At 43.5% G+C, this 11,106-nt stretch overlaps 2 pseudogenes; both read right to left on the bottom strand.

Annotated features, from left to right (window-relative positions):
- Positions 1–8,073: 8,073 nt before the first annotated feature.
- LOC114222300 (putative UDP-sugar transporter protein SLC35A4) lies at positions 8,074–9,046 on the bottom strand (annotated as a pseudogene).
- A 426-nt stretch (positions 9,047–9,472) lies between these two features.
- On the bottom strand, positions 9,473–9,784 carry LOC114222301 (SLC35A4 upstream open reading frame protein pseudogene; annotated as a pseudogene).
- Between the last annotated feature and the right edge of the window lie 1,322 nt (positions 9,785–11,106).

Below are 11,106 nucleotides of genomic sequence, written 5' to 3'. Positions count from 1 at the left end.
AGGGAGTGTCTTAAGGGCAAGAGGCTAGCGTCTGCAGATAGAGTCAAGTGTTAAACTCAGTCTTTTGATTCTAAATTCTATGTTCAGTCCACTAAACTATGCAGCTTCATAGCTTCTCTTTGTTTATTTGTATGACAATAAAAAAGATGAAACTCTACTGGGCCCCCAAGAGCCCTCCTGGAGAAATCTAAAGGCCAGGGTGCCAGGAGCTATGTGTCTCTGCATCTCTGATGTCGCTTCCACTGGGTCAAGATCAGAGGAGTAGGAAGAGGTCTGTGGAGCCCATTTGTGCCCCTTCTTCCCTCCCTGCCCACTTGATCTATTTTGCACTCATTGCTGCTATTTCCCCCCCAGGCCCTTGGCCACTGCAAGAAACAGCAGCTGTGGGCATCTAGTTCATGTCACTAATTAAATGGAATTTATGCTTCAAATTTGGAAATGGATACCTTCTTGCCAAGGCAAAACAGCTATCTGAAATCAAACAACTGAGCTCTTTGAGCTTCAAAAGACCCTTCTTTGGCCACATACCCCTCATTCCATTCTAGCCGGCATTTATTGATCAGGTGCTAAGTGCCAAATATAAAAAGACGAGACTGTCTCTGTAAAATCACCCCCCACGAAAGTTTCTTGAGTATCCACAAAGTGTAAGGCCACATGCTGTGTGTGTGTATGGAGGGTGTAAGCAGAAATGGCTGAGGAAATGCAGAATATAGAGAAAATGGTGCCCTGGACTAGACAGAGAGCCCAACACAAAGACAATGGGCTATGGCAATGCAAGAGGGGGAGGGCAGGTCAAGGAATGACTGAGATCCTTATTCACCATCCATATGTTAAGAACTTTAGTAGAAATCCAAGCTACACCATTTTAATGAACCCCCCCAGTTGTACTGCTTCTGCCTGCCCTTGAACCCCCAAGGACCATTCTGGAGGGGAAGATGAGCTGTAGAGTGTTCAGATAGTCTGAAATCCCATCACCCTCTTCTCTCACCATCACACCCTACACTTGTGCCAGACCCCAGGCTATTTTTTTTATTATTTCTCTTCCCTTCTCTAGTTATGCTGCCTGAAGTATATGGGAGTCACACATCTGAGCTCTTGATCATATGTAACTATGTGTCTCCTCATTAGAATGCTAAGTGGTGAAGATAGATGTACTTCTTTAGGGCAGGCACACTCTTCAAGAAGACGCCCCACCTTCACTTGACCTATGTGATGAAGGAGGAACTTGGGGATCCCCCCTCTCTCTCACCATCCTCAATGAGTGTAGTGCTGCTCCATGCTGTCTGCTTTTGTTAATATCTACAGGGCTTTAAATAGACTCCTGTGGGAATATCTCCTTTTAAAAGGAAGTTGAAAGCACTTGATTCAGCTGGGACTCAGTATGCATCAAAGGTTTGTGTCTGTTCAGTGGTGGGGGGGGTGTCCTTTTAGTTCGGCTCTGGTCAGAATTAACCACAGATGTCCTTTCACTAAGTGGTTGTTAAAAGCCTCATTTTTGAAAGAGAGGAGGCAAAAAAGAATATAAAGAAGAAATGAGTCTGAAAGATTTCTTCAGAAGCAACATAATTCTAAAATTACAGGAATGCTTTCCTAAAATTATGGGAACATAAGAACAAGGGAGGAGGTGAGCTAGGGAATTATATATTTGTCAGGGTTCTCCAGAGAACCAGAAACAGAACCAATAGGATATCTACCTATCTATCTATCTATCTATCTATCTATCTATCTATCTATCTATCTATCTATCATCTATCATCATCTATATCTATCTATCAATCTATCATCTATCTATCTATCCATTTATTATGAGGAGTTGACTCCTGCAGTTGTGCAGGTTAAGGGGTCCCACAGTTTTCCATTTGCAAGGCAGAGATCCAGGAAAACTCTACTTCCATTCCAAGTGTGAAGACCTGAGAACCAGGGGAACCAATGGTGTAAACCCCAGTCCAAGTGCAGCAGAAGATGAGTGAGATGCAGCTCAAGCAGTGAGGAAGGAAGAAAATGGAGTGAACTCCTTCCTTACCTTCTTGTTCTCTTCAGGCCCTTTAGGGATTGGAGGATGCCCTCCCATACTGAGGAAAACCATCTACTTCACTGAGTGCACAGATTTAAATGCTAACTCATCCGAAAACATCCTCCTAGACACACCCAGAAACAATATTGAATCTGGACACCCTGTGGCCCAGTTAAGTTGACACATAAAATTAACTATCACAGGAATTATCATAGTTCTTAATAGTATCTAGAAGAACTTGGTTAAAACCCTATTTCTTGTTGCTCCTAGCTTTGGACTTTTGGTAGGTGAATCATCATCTCTGAGCCTCAATTCTGTAATCTATTAAATGAAGACTGTAACTATAGCCACTACAGAGGTTTACTGAGTGGATTGAGTGAGATAAGCCATAAAAAAACCCAAGAAGAAGTCCTGACACACAGGAAGATAGCAATTAATGTAGTTGCTCACCATCTTCATCATCATCATCATCACTGCTGCCATTATTTGCATTCATTTCATGAGTATTTGTTTAGTCTTCATTATATATTAGTCACTGTCCTTGGTTCCATCAGGACATAAAACTGAGTCCAGTACTGTTCCCATCTTAGGGAAGTTCAGATCTAGAAGGGAAGATAAAACACACACAGAAATAACATTAATACAAGATAGAAAGAGAGTGTACAGCAAGAAATAGATATGAAGTGCAGTGAGAGACTGGAGAAGACAGAGTTTAATTTCAGGTGGCTGTGGGACAGGAAGGAGGTGGGGATTTCAGGGAAAGCTTGATGGAAAAGGAGTGTTTGGCCTGAGTCTTGTTAGATAGATAAGATTTGAAGTAGCAAAGGGAAAAAGTTATTCCATGGGGGAGAAAATAGCATGATCCAAGTCATAAAAACTCAGAACAAATGGTAGGAAAAAATATTTCAGTTTGGATTGAGTACAGGGTGTTTAAGGAGGAATGAATAGTGAAATAGAATAGAAAGGCAGATTGGGAACAAATCATAGAAGAACCATAGTAATTTGTAATAATCATATTTTCATCAAAAATGCTCAGTGTTTTATATAGTCACACAGAATGCTTGGAGCCAGAAATCCATGGTGATTGCCCACTCCACTCTTTGGTTTCTTGGGAGAGCCATCCCTAAGGCTCTTATATGTGCAATCATGGCTGCCCCCTTGCTAAAGCCCTTGCAGGGAGATAAGCCACATGTTCAGTGGCTCTGAGCCACCTATTCAGATGTTTCAGGGACCACTGGGAAGATACCATCCCGTCTCTTTTGTTGAAATGTGGAGACCAATTAGGCAATTCAAATGTATTCCAATTAGGCATCCAACCACTGTTTCTTTTTTCTAATTCCTCTTTTGTTTGCCTTTCATAAGACTTTATGTCTGCGAAGAAAAACAAGGCGCTTGCCATTGATTTGTAGGGTAGGAATTAAAAAAAGGGGAGGACAATGAAGTTTTTGAGCTCTTGTTATATGCTAAGACCCACCTTCCAGGCTTTCTTGAATTATAGTTCACTTAATTCTCATGACCTCTCAAAATGTGCATTATACCCCAATTTTTGCAGGTGACAAAACTGATGTTCAGAAAGATGAACCTTCTGACATTCATTCCTGAGGCCATTCAGCCAACAAGCAGTAGAAGACAGATTTACATGGAAATCTGCCTGGTCACAAAGCCTTTCCATTTGAAAGGCTATCATCAGATCATTTGAGAGGTTATAGGTTTTTTCAAAATGTTTAAAATGGGTTATCTAATTACCAAAGAATAGCCATGGTGGGAGGTGGACAATATATCTTTATCCTTTATCAGACTACATAGCTCCTAACAATGTTACCTGAGGCAATAATTATGCCCGATTTGTTTATCATTATATATTTATTTAGTACCTAGCATTTTCCCAGCAAATATTGATCAGATGAATGAATCCTGGTCCCAATCCAGCTTTTATAGCTACAGAAAGGCAGTGTGGTGTTCTGGTAGTGCATTGACTTTGGGGAAATGGTCAGTGGTTCAAGATCTAACTTTACTACTATTTACCAAGTGCACTTGAGCAATTTTTCACCCTTCAGAGCCTTGATATCTTGTTCCATAAAGTAAAAATACCTAAACCTGTTCTATCTTCTACCCAGAATTGTAGGTGTGAGGGTTAATTCCATTCAAGAAATATTGTCCTAGCTCTTGCTCTGATGGGATCAGGTTCCAAGCATGGACAATGATTGCAAATGCTTGAACCTGGGAAGAGAACTATTTTTATACAAATAAAAGCCAAGGGGTTGATATTATACACAGGGCATCATCAGCTTAATATCAAGAAAATCTCACCCCCAATACCTGACAGAGTTCCCTACTGGATTTTTTTTTCCCTGTTGAAAAATTGAGCACATTCTTTTTCTCATGACATTTCATCTAAATCAAGTTGTCAGGAAGGTGTAATTTCTTCTAGGTGTGCGTATGAAAATAGATAGGCTGCTTTTTCCTTGGGGTCATTAACAATTACCTATTTTCTGGATCCCTGGTTTGCTGAAAGCAACAATGAATGACATTCACAACCAGAATGACTGGCTGAACGTGTTCCCTGGGATATCACAGTTTTGTCCCCTGGCTTCCCCTAGTATGCTTAGTAACTTTGTCCTCAGCCATAGCAAAATTTTTCTCCTGAACATGCCCATATTCTTGCTTTTGAGATTGGAATTTATCTGGAAGTCAGTGCTAAACACAAACCCAGAGATTATGTATAATATCGGTCAAAAATTCAAAATTAGAAGAGAATTTGGTAATTATTTAGTGAAATTTTCTCATTTTATAGTTTAGGAAACCTAGACCCATCTATCCATTCATCCATCTATCATTTATTTGATCATTAATTCAACCCATATTTAATGAGTCCCTGCTATATGGTGGGCACTAGACATAAAATATTGAATGAATTTTTTGGGGGGGGTCTTAATCTTTGGAAACCTTGATAACATTTGATTATCATTATAACAACAACAAACCCATATGGTCCAGAAGGTGCTATTTCATGCCTTATTTTATTTGATTCTCATAAGTACATATGAGATAAGTACCATTATTATTCCTGTTTTACAAATGGTAAATCTGAAACTGAGGGAAATTAAGCAACCTGCCAAAGATCACATAATTAGTAATAGAGTTAGTATTGCAACCCGATTCTCAGTACAAACCCATACTTCCTACATTACACAGAGAAGTCTGATGGTCCAGAGAAGTGGAGTGATCCATGAGATCATAAAGAGCTTATTAGAAGAGCCAATGTCTTCAGAATCAAATTACTATTGTGTCAATGTGAGTATGTGCATTTATGCTTATATTTTCCCTAAACATTGAGTTTTTCAATCAGTTAAGAATGTAGCACTTGGTACCCATGCTAAGAAAGTCAGTAATCTTAGTTTTTCTTTATATAAACTGCTCAACTATTCAAAGTGTTCCTTTGGGAAAAAAAAAAGTGTTCCTTTGAGTGTGAGAAGAGTGAGAAAGAGCAAAGTATGAAAGACATTGAGGTAGTAATGCAATTTCTAAATATTTCTACAAAGTAATCATGTAGGAGTAGAAAATTCTTTGAGGACTGCTAGAGGGCACATGTGGTGCCATCCTTGAAAAATGATTACCCTGAAAATTACAACCCCATCCATATCTGGGCAATCATAAGGCAAATCATTAACCTATCAATTTACAATCACCTAGGAAAACATAGGATACTTTATCAAAAAAATAAGTCGTCTGGAGCACTGGTTCTCAAACTTGAATGTGCATATGCATCACCAAGGTTTTGTTAAATTCAGATTTTTATTTGGGAGGTCTCAAGTGGGGCTTGCAATTCTGCATTTCTAAGAAGCTACCAGATGCTGCTGAAGCTGCTTGTCCGTGGACCTCACTTTGACAGGTGAGGCTTCTAGACCAATATGGTTTCCTGTTTTGATTCTCAGATGAAGTATGACAATGATCTTTCTTAATCTCAATAAGGATGTTTTTATTGTGTAAATAATACTTTCAACTATAGGCTTAAAAATTATGACCTTGTTAGTTGGATGAATGATCCTTTCCAATACCATGCCAAACAAATAGTTGTCAATTTGTAAGCAAACCGGAGGTGCATTTCAAGTGGCATTTCAGAGAGAGGTCCTAGATGATAGTCAAACCATTGCAAGTTTCAAGTACAGAATGAGAAAATTGTAAAAATGAGCCTAACGTGTACCATATGGCAAAGAAAAAGAAAATTCAAAATGACCTTGACAAATCATTCACATGACCTTGACAAGCTGTGTAAAACTCAAAATGAAGAGGTACAAAATAGTACACTTAAAGCCAGAAAACTCAAACACCTAAGATGTGGTAAAACAGGGAAGTATCAAAGGAAAGATCTAAAGCACATCCTGAATCACAAGCTGCAGATGAATCAGCCAGAAGACACTATAGTGGAATGCAAATAAAAGTAGTAGGATATTGTAAAATTTTAAAGCAATCTATTCACAAGAGCTTGCCCTATGTTATTAGGATTTTACATATTGCATTTTAAAGCAGGTATAGAGAAACTGGAGAAGATTTTAAAAGTTGCAACCTTTGGAACCCTCCAACCCAGGGAGTCCTCAACTCGACCCTCTTTGCTCAAATGGTTTATTCCCCTTCTCTTGTCATTTGCAACAGTACATGCAAAACCGAGTGGCAGAAGAATACTGATTCAACAGGAGCCACTGTTGAACTTGTTGGCTCACCTGTAGAGTACACACCTCTGAAACCCAAGTTATATAAACGAGTAAGTTTTCTACTGTGACAATGCAAAGTTGTAATATGTTGAGTCTACTAAAAAATAACATTGGCATTTGTAGAATTGCCTCATTAAACAGAGACTCAGAGAATTGGCTCAATGTCTCCAACAGAACGAGCCTGGGAGCAAATCCCTTTCTATAAGTGACAGACACTTGACATTCATTTAGGACTTGGAGGCAGAAACGCAAGAGTGAGTAGAGGTCCATTGGACATCTGGGAATTTATGTGGAAAAGCAAAACTCATGAAAGATGTTAGAGCCTCTTTTTTTAATTTTTATTTTTTATTATGTTATGTTATTCACCATACAGTACATTATTAGTTTTTTTTTTTTTTTTTTTTTTTTTTGCCAATTTCAGGAACAGCCTGAACCCCAGAACACTTTATTAAGACTTTATTGCTGGCATAGTTAGAGATACTGATTGAACTACACCAAATTTCCCTGTGCCTGGTTCCAGGTCACTCTGTGTAGAGCTTCCCTAAACTGTTGAGAGCTGGGACACTGCTAGGCAGGGGCAGGACCCAGAGTGGGAAGAACGGTACCTCCTAGGAGCTGTAGAGGGGGCAGTGGGCTTGGAGAGGGCCTTTGGGGTAAGCAGAGAGGTCAGAAGCGTAGCCTTAAGCCAGGGCCCAGGGGCAATATTCCCTGAGATGAGTCAAGCTCCAGCCCTCTCTGGGGTTTCCAGAACAAAGGCTGGGTGGGTGTGGAGAGCAGCACTGTGGAGGAGCTTGGGGCATTGTCTCCAGGTGCTGCTGGAGCTGGGGGGAATTGGAAGAGTGGCCTGGGTGATCGCTATAAAAGCTGTAGCAATCAGGCCTTTCTGCATTACAGTGAGGGGAGTCATGTACCAAAGCTGGGCTGGAGTAGCCCACACCAGGCCTGGAGGCAATGGGTCTGCTGGGGTGACCACAGGAGGCAAGGAAAGCCAACTGGTGCCATACCCCACTTGAAACAACTGCATTCATGCAGGATGAGGCAGGGAGCCTCCTTCATTGGGGGTGGGGTCATTTCTAAGGCCTAGGTATTGATGCTTCCCCAATTCCTTAGTGTGGTTTTCTGGGAAGTTAAGTTTCTTTAATCAAACCCAGTCTTCAAGTATCCTGGGGTAACCCTTCATTCACCCACCTCCAGAGACTAACCTGGCTGCTCTCACCTCCCCAGCTTTTGTCACAAGGCACTTGTTACAGGGCTGGCGGCTGAGGAAGGGTCCGGAGGCCTGGGAGGTGGCTCTGATGGTGGTACCCAATCTACAGGGTCAGGAGTCTGGGTGGAGGTGGTCAGGGGCTAGCGGCTGCCATAATACAGGCGCACAGCCAGACCAGTGAGCCGCACCGCCAGGAGGAAGGCCGCCATGAGCTGCAGCCATGGCAGGGCTGCCGAGAGCACGGCACTGACCACCAGTGAGCAGGACACAACAAACAGGCATGTGATGCTGTGGCCATGCTTCATGACGGCTGACACGAGCAGTCCATTCAGTGCCTGGCTCAGCACCACAAGCGTTGCCCATCCGGAGAAACCCTCCAGGAGGCCCAGGCCAGGGCCCCTGCCTGCATGCAGACCTAGATGCAGGAGCACACCAAAAGCGTAGAGGAAGAGGTTCTGAAGTGCTAGGGGCAGCCTCTGTCACTTCATAAGCAGTTCTGGGTACAAGGACGACAGGCCCGAGATGGGGCGGTACAAGATGAGAAGCAGCCGTCCCAGTGGAGCGGGATATGCAGGGGCATGGGGCCAGCAGCAGCTGCTGAAGGGGGTCCAGGAAGGGTGTTCCCAGGGTCTTGGAGGCCACCAGCTGCACAGCAGGCCCCAACTGCCATCAGCAGCAACAGTGCTAAGCCCTGGCATGCAGAGAGGTGGTGCCAGAGACAGAGGCAGTAGAACAGGGCTGTGCTTCCAATCTTGAAATTGCTCAGCACCTGGTAGGTGCTTGGGTCCGTGTAAAGCTGAAGATCACCAGGTTGTTGTTAGCTCCGTAGAGTAGGGCTGATAGTGCAAAGGGGGCAGCCTGGCACCATGGTGGGGCCCCCTGGGGCCATGCTTGCCAGCCCACCAAGAGGGAGAAGGCACACAGCAGTAGCTTGGTCGGCTCAGTCAGCAGCACGGCTGAGGAGGGCCGGAAGGGCATGCTGCCGTTCACAAGGCACAGAGCCAGCAATGGGGCATGGGCACCATACATGGCGGTAGACAGGAGTAGCCTCAGGGTCCAGCAGGCCTGCCTGGGACGGCCCAGGCCCGGCGTATCCCCGTCCTCTACGCTCATGCCCAAACCAGCCCCCGGGTGCCTGTGTAGCTAGCAAGGGGGCAGCGGGAATTGTAAGAAGTTTGGGGAAAATCAGCATGGAGGCAGCTCGCAGGAGGAAGGAGCCATGATACATTGCTGGAGAGAATACTGAGAATCAGAGTCAACTTCAAACTCCACAGTCAGGGCTGGAAGAGGAAGGGGCTGGTGGCCCTAGAAGCCACAGTCTTGGGGCCAGTCCCATGGGATTAAGGAGGGGGCGTCCAAACGGCTGGCTGATAAGCCACTGTTTACCCTCTGCAGGAAAGAAAGCAAGGATGAAGGCTGTGGGCAAGTTGGAGATAGCAAAAGGGTGATAGGTGGGAAGCCAAATATGGTGTCTGCAGTTGAAAGGCCTCTACCTGCAGGCCTGAGGTGTTCATCCTTCCTCCCCCATGGGATCCAGAGTTAGTTAGGCCCCTTTCACAATGACCAAAGATAGTCCCTCGATGTCTTCTCCACATTGCACACAGCATGTGCCTGAGCTGCGTAGATGCCAGTGCAGGTACCCACAGCAAAGCCCAATACTGCTGATGCCCTCAGTTTGGCCACCACATAGCCAGCTAAGAAGACCTTGAGGAATGGGGAGGACATGAGCAAGCCATCCTGGCTCACACCACTGCTGACTTCGTCTTCTACATGCTGCTGCAGGTGTTCCAGCTGGTTCTTGAGAAATGCCAGGTCCTTAAGCTTGGGTAGAAAATCCTTGTCATCCACCATCTTCCCCGCTGAACTTGTTCCATTAGTTTTTGATGTGGTGATCCACGATTCATTGTTTGCGTATAACACCCAGCGCTCCATTCAATACATGCCCTCCTTAATACCCATCACCAGGCTCACCAATACCCCCTCCCCCCTCCCCTCTAGAACCCTCAGTTTGTTTCTCAGGGTCCATAGTCTCTCATGGTTCGTCTCTCCCTCCGATTGCCCCCCCTTCATTTTTCCCTTCCTTCTCCTAATGTCCTCCCTGCTATTCCTTAGGTTCCACAAATAAGTGAAACCATATGATAATTGACTTTCTCTGCTTGACTTATTTCACTGAGCATAGTCTCCTCCAGTCCCATCCATGTTGATGTAAAAGTTGGGTATCCATCCTTTCTGATGGCTGAGTAATAGTCCATCGTATATATGGACCACATCTTCTTTATCCATTCATCTGTTGAAGGGCATCTCGGCTCTTTCCACAGTTTGGCTATCGTGGGTTATAATACTTCTTTTTTCAGTTTATTTTAGTATGATTTTGGGTTATCGTTGGGATGCTATTTTCTGGCAGTGAATGACCTTATAAGTAAGAACTTAATGATTGAGTTGATTTGAGTTGATTCTAGACAGTGGGTGTTGATATCTTTCTGCTCCTTCCCATATAGTTGGGGGTTCCTGTGGGTTCTGAGCTGGTTTAAAATTTCTCTCCAGGAGTGAAATTAGCTGGGTAGCAGGGACACCAGTCATGCAAGTAGCATATTCACCTACTGAAGAAAATTCATTCATCCATTTATTGATTTAGTCAGTCATTCAGTCATCTGAAGAAAAAAAAAATCTGCTTGTTTTTTTGTTCTTCAGCAGGAAGAACACATGTTTCCATCCGCGTATCTTTAACAGTTTACTTTCTTCCTTCCTGCTCAGCCAAGCAGCATTTTTCCTGCCTAGAGGGAAATACAATACCCATGGATCTATCCTTGGGGCACATTCTTATTCTATTATGCTCAGGGGTAGACCTAGAAAACTGGCTGGACCAGAGTTTTCATTTCCTGAAAGACAGTGGATATATGGACACAGTGGATGAATGAATATTCTTCCTTTTCTTTAGAAAGTCAGCAACTGTTCTAGGAGCTTGTGCTTGTCTTTCCTCATTTAGTATTCTCAAGATCCATGAGGACCTTGATATTATTCTCTTCATTTTATTGATAAGAATGTTGAGACCAATAGAGAAGCCCAAGATCATATACCGACAAAACTTAGATGCTCATTAGTCTTATTTAATGTTTCCTTTCCTTCTACTTCCTCCCTCCCTTCCTCCCTCCCTCCCTCCCTCCCTCCCTCCC

The sequence above is a fragment of the Eumetopias jubatus genome, unplaced genomic scaffold (assembly GCF_037043125.1).
Source record: "Eumetopias jubatus isolate StellerSeaLion01/CBP00866 unplaced genomic scaffold, mEumJub1_p1.0 scaffold_13, whole genome shotgun sequence".
In the NCBI taxonomy this organism is placed as follows: Eukaryota; Metazoa; Chordata; class Mammalia; order Carnivora; family Otariidae; genus Eumetopias; species Eumetopias jubatus.
This window is presented reverse-complemented; position numbering and strand designations above follow the sequence as displayed.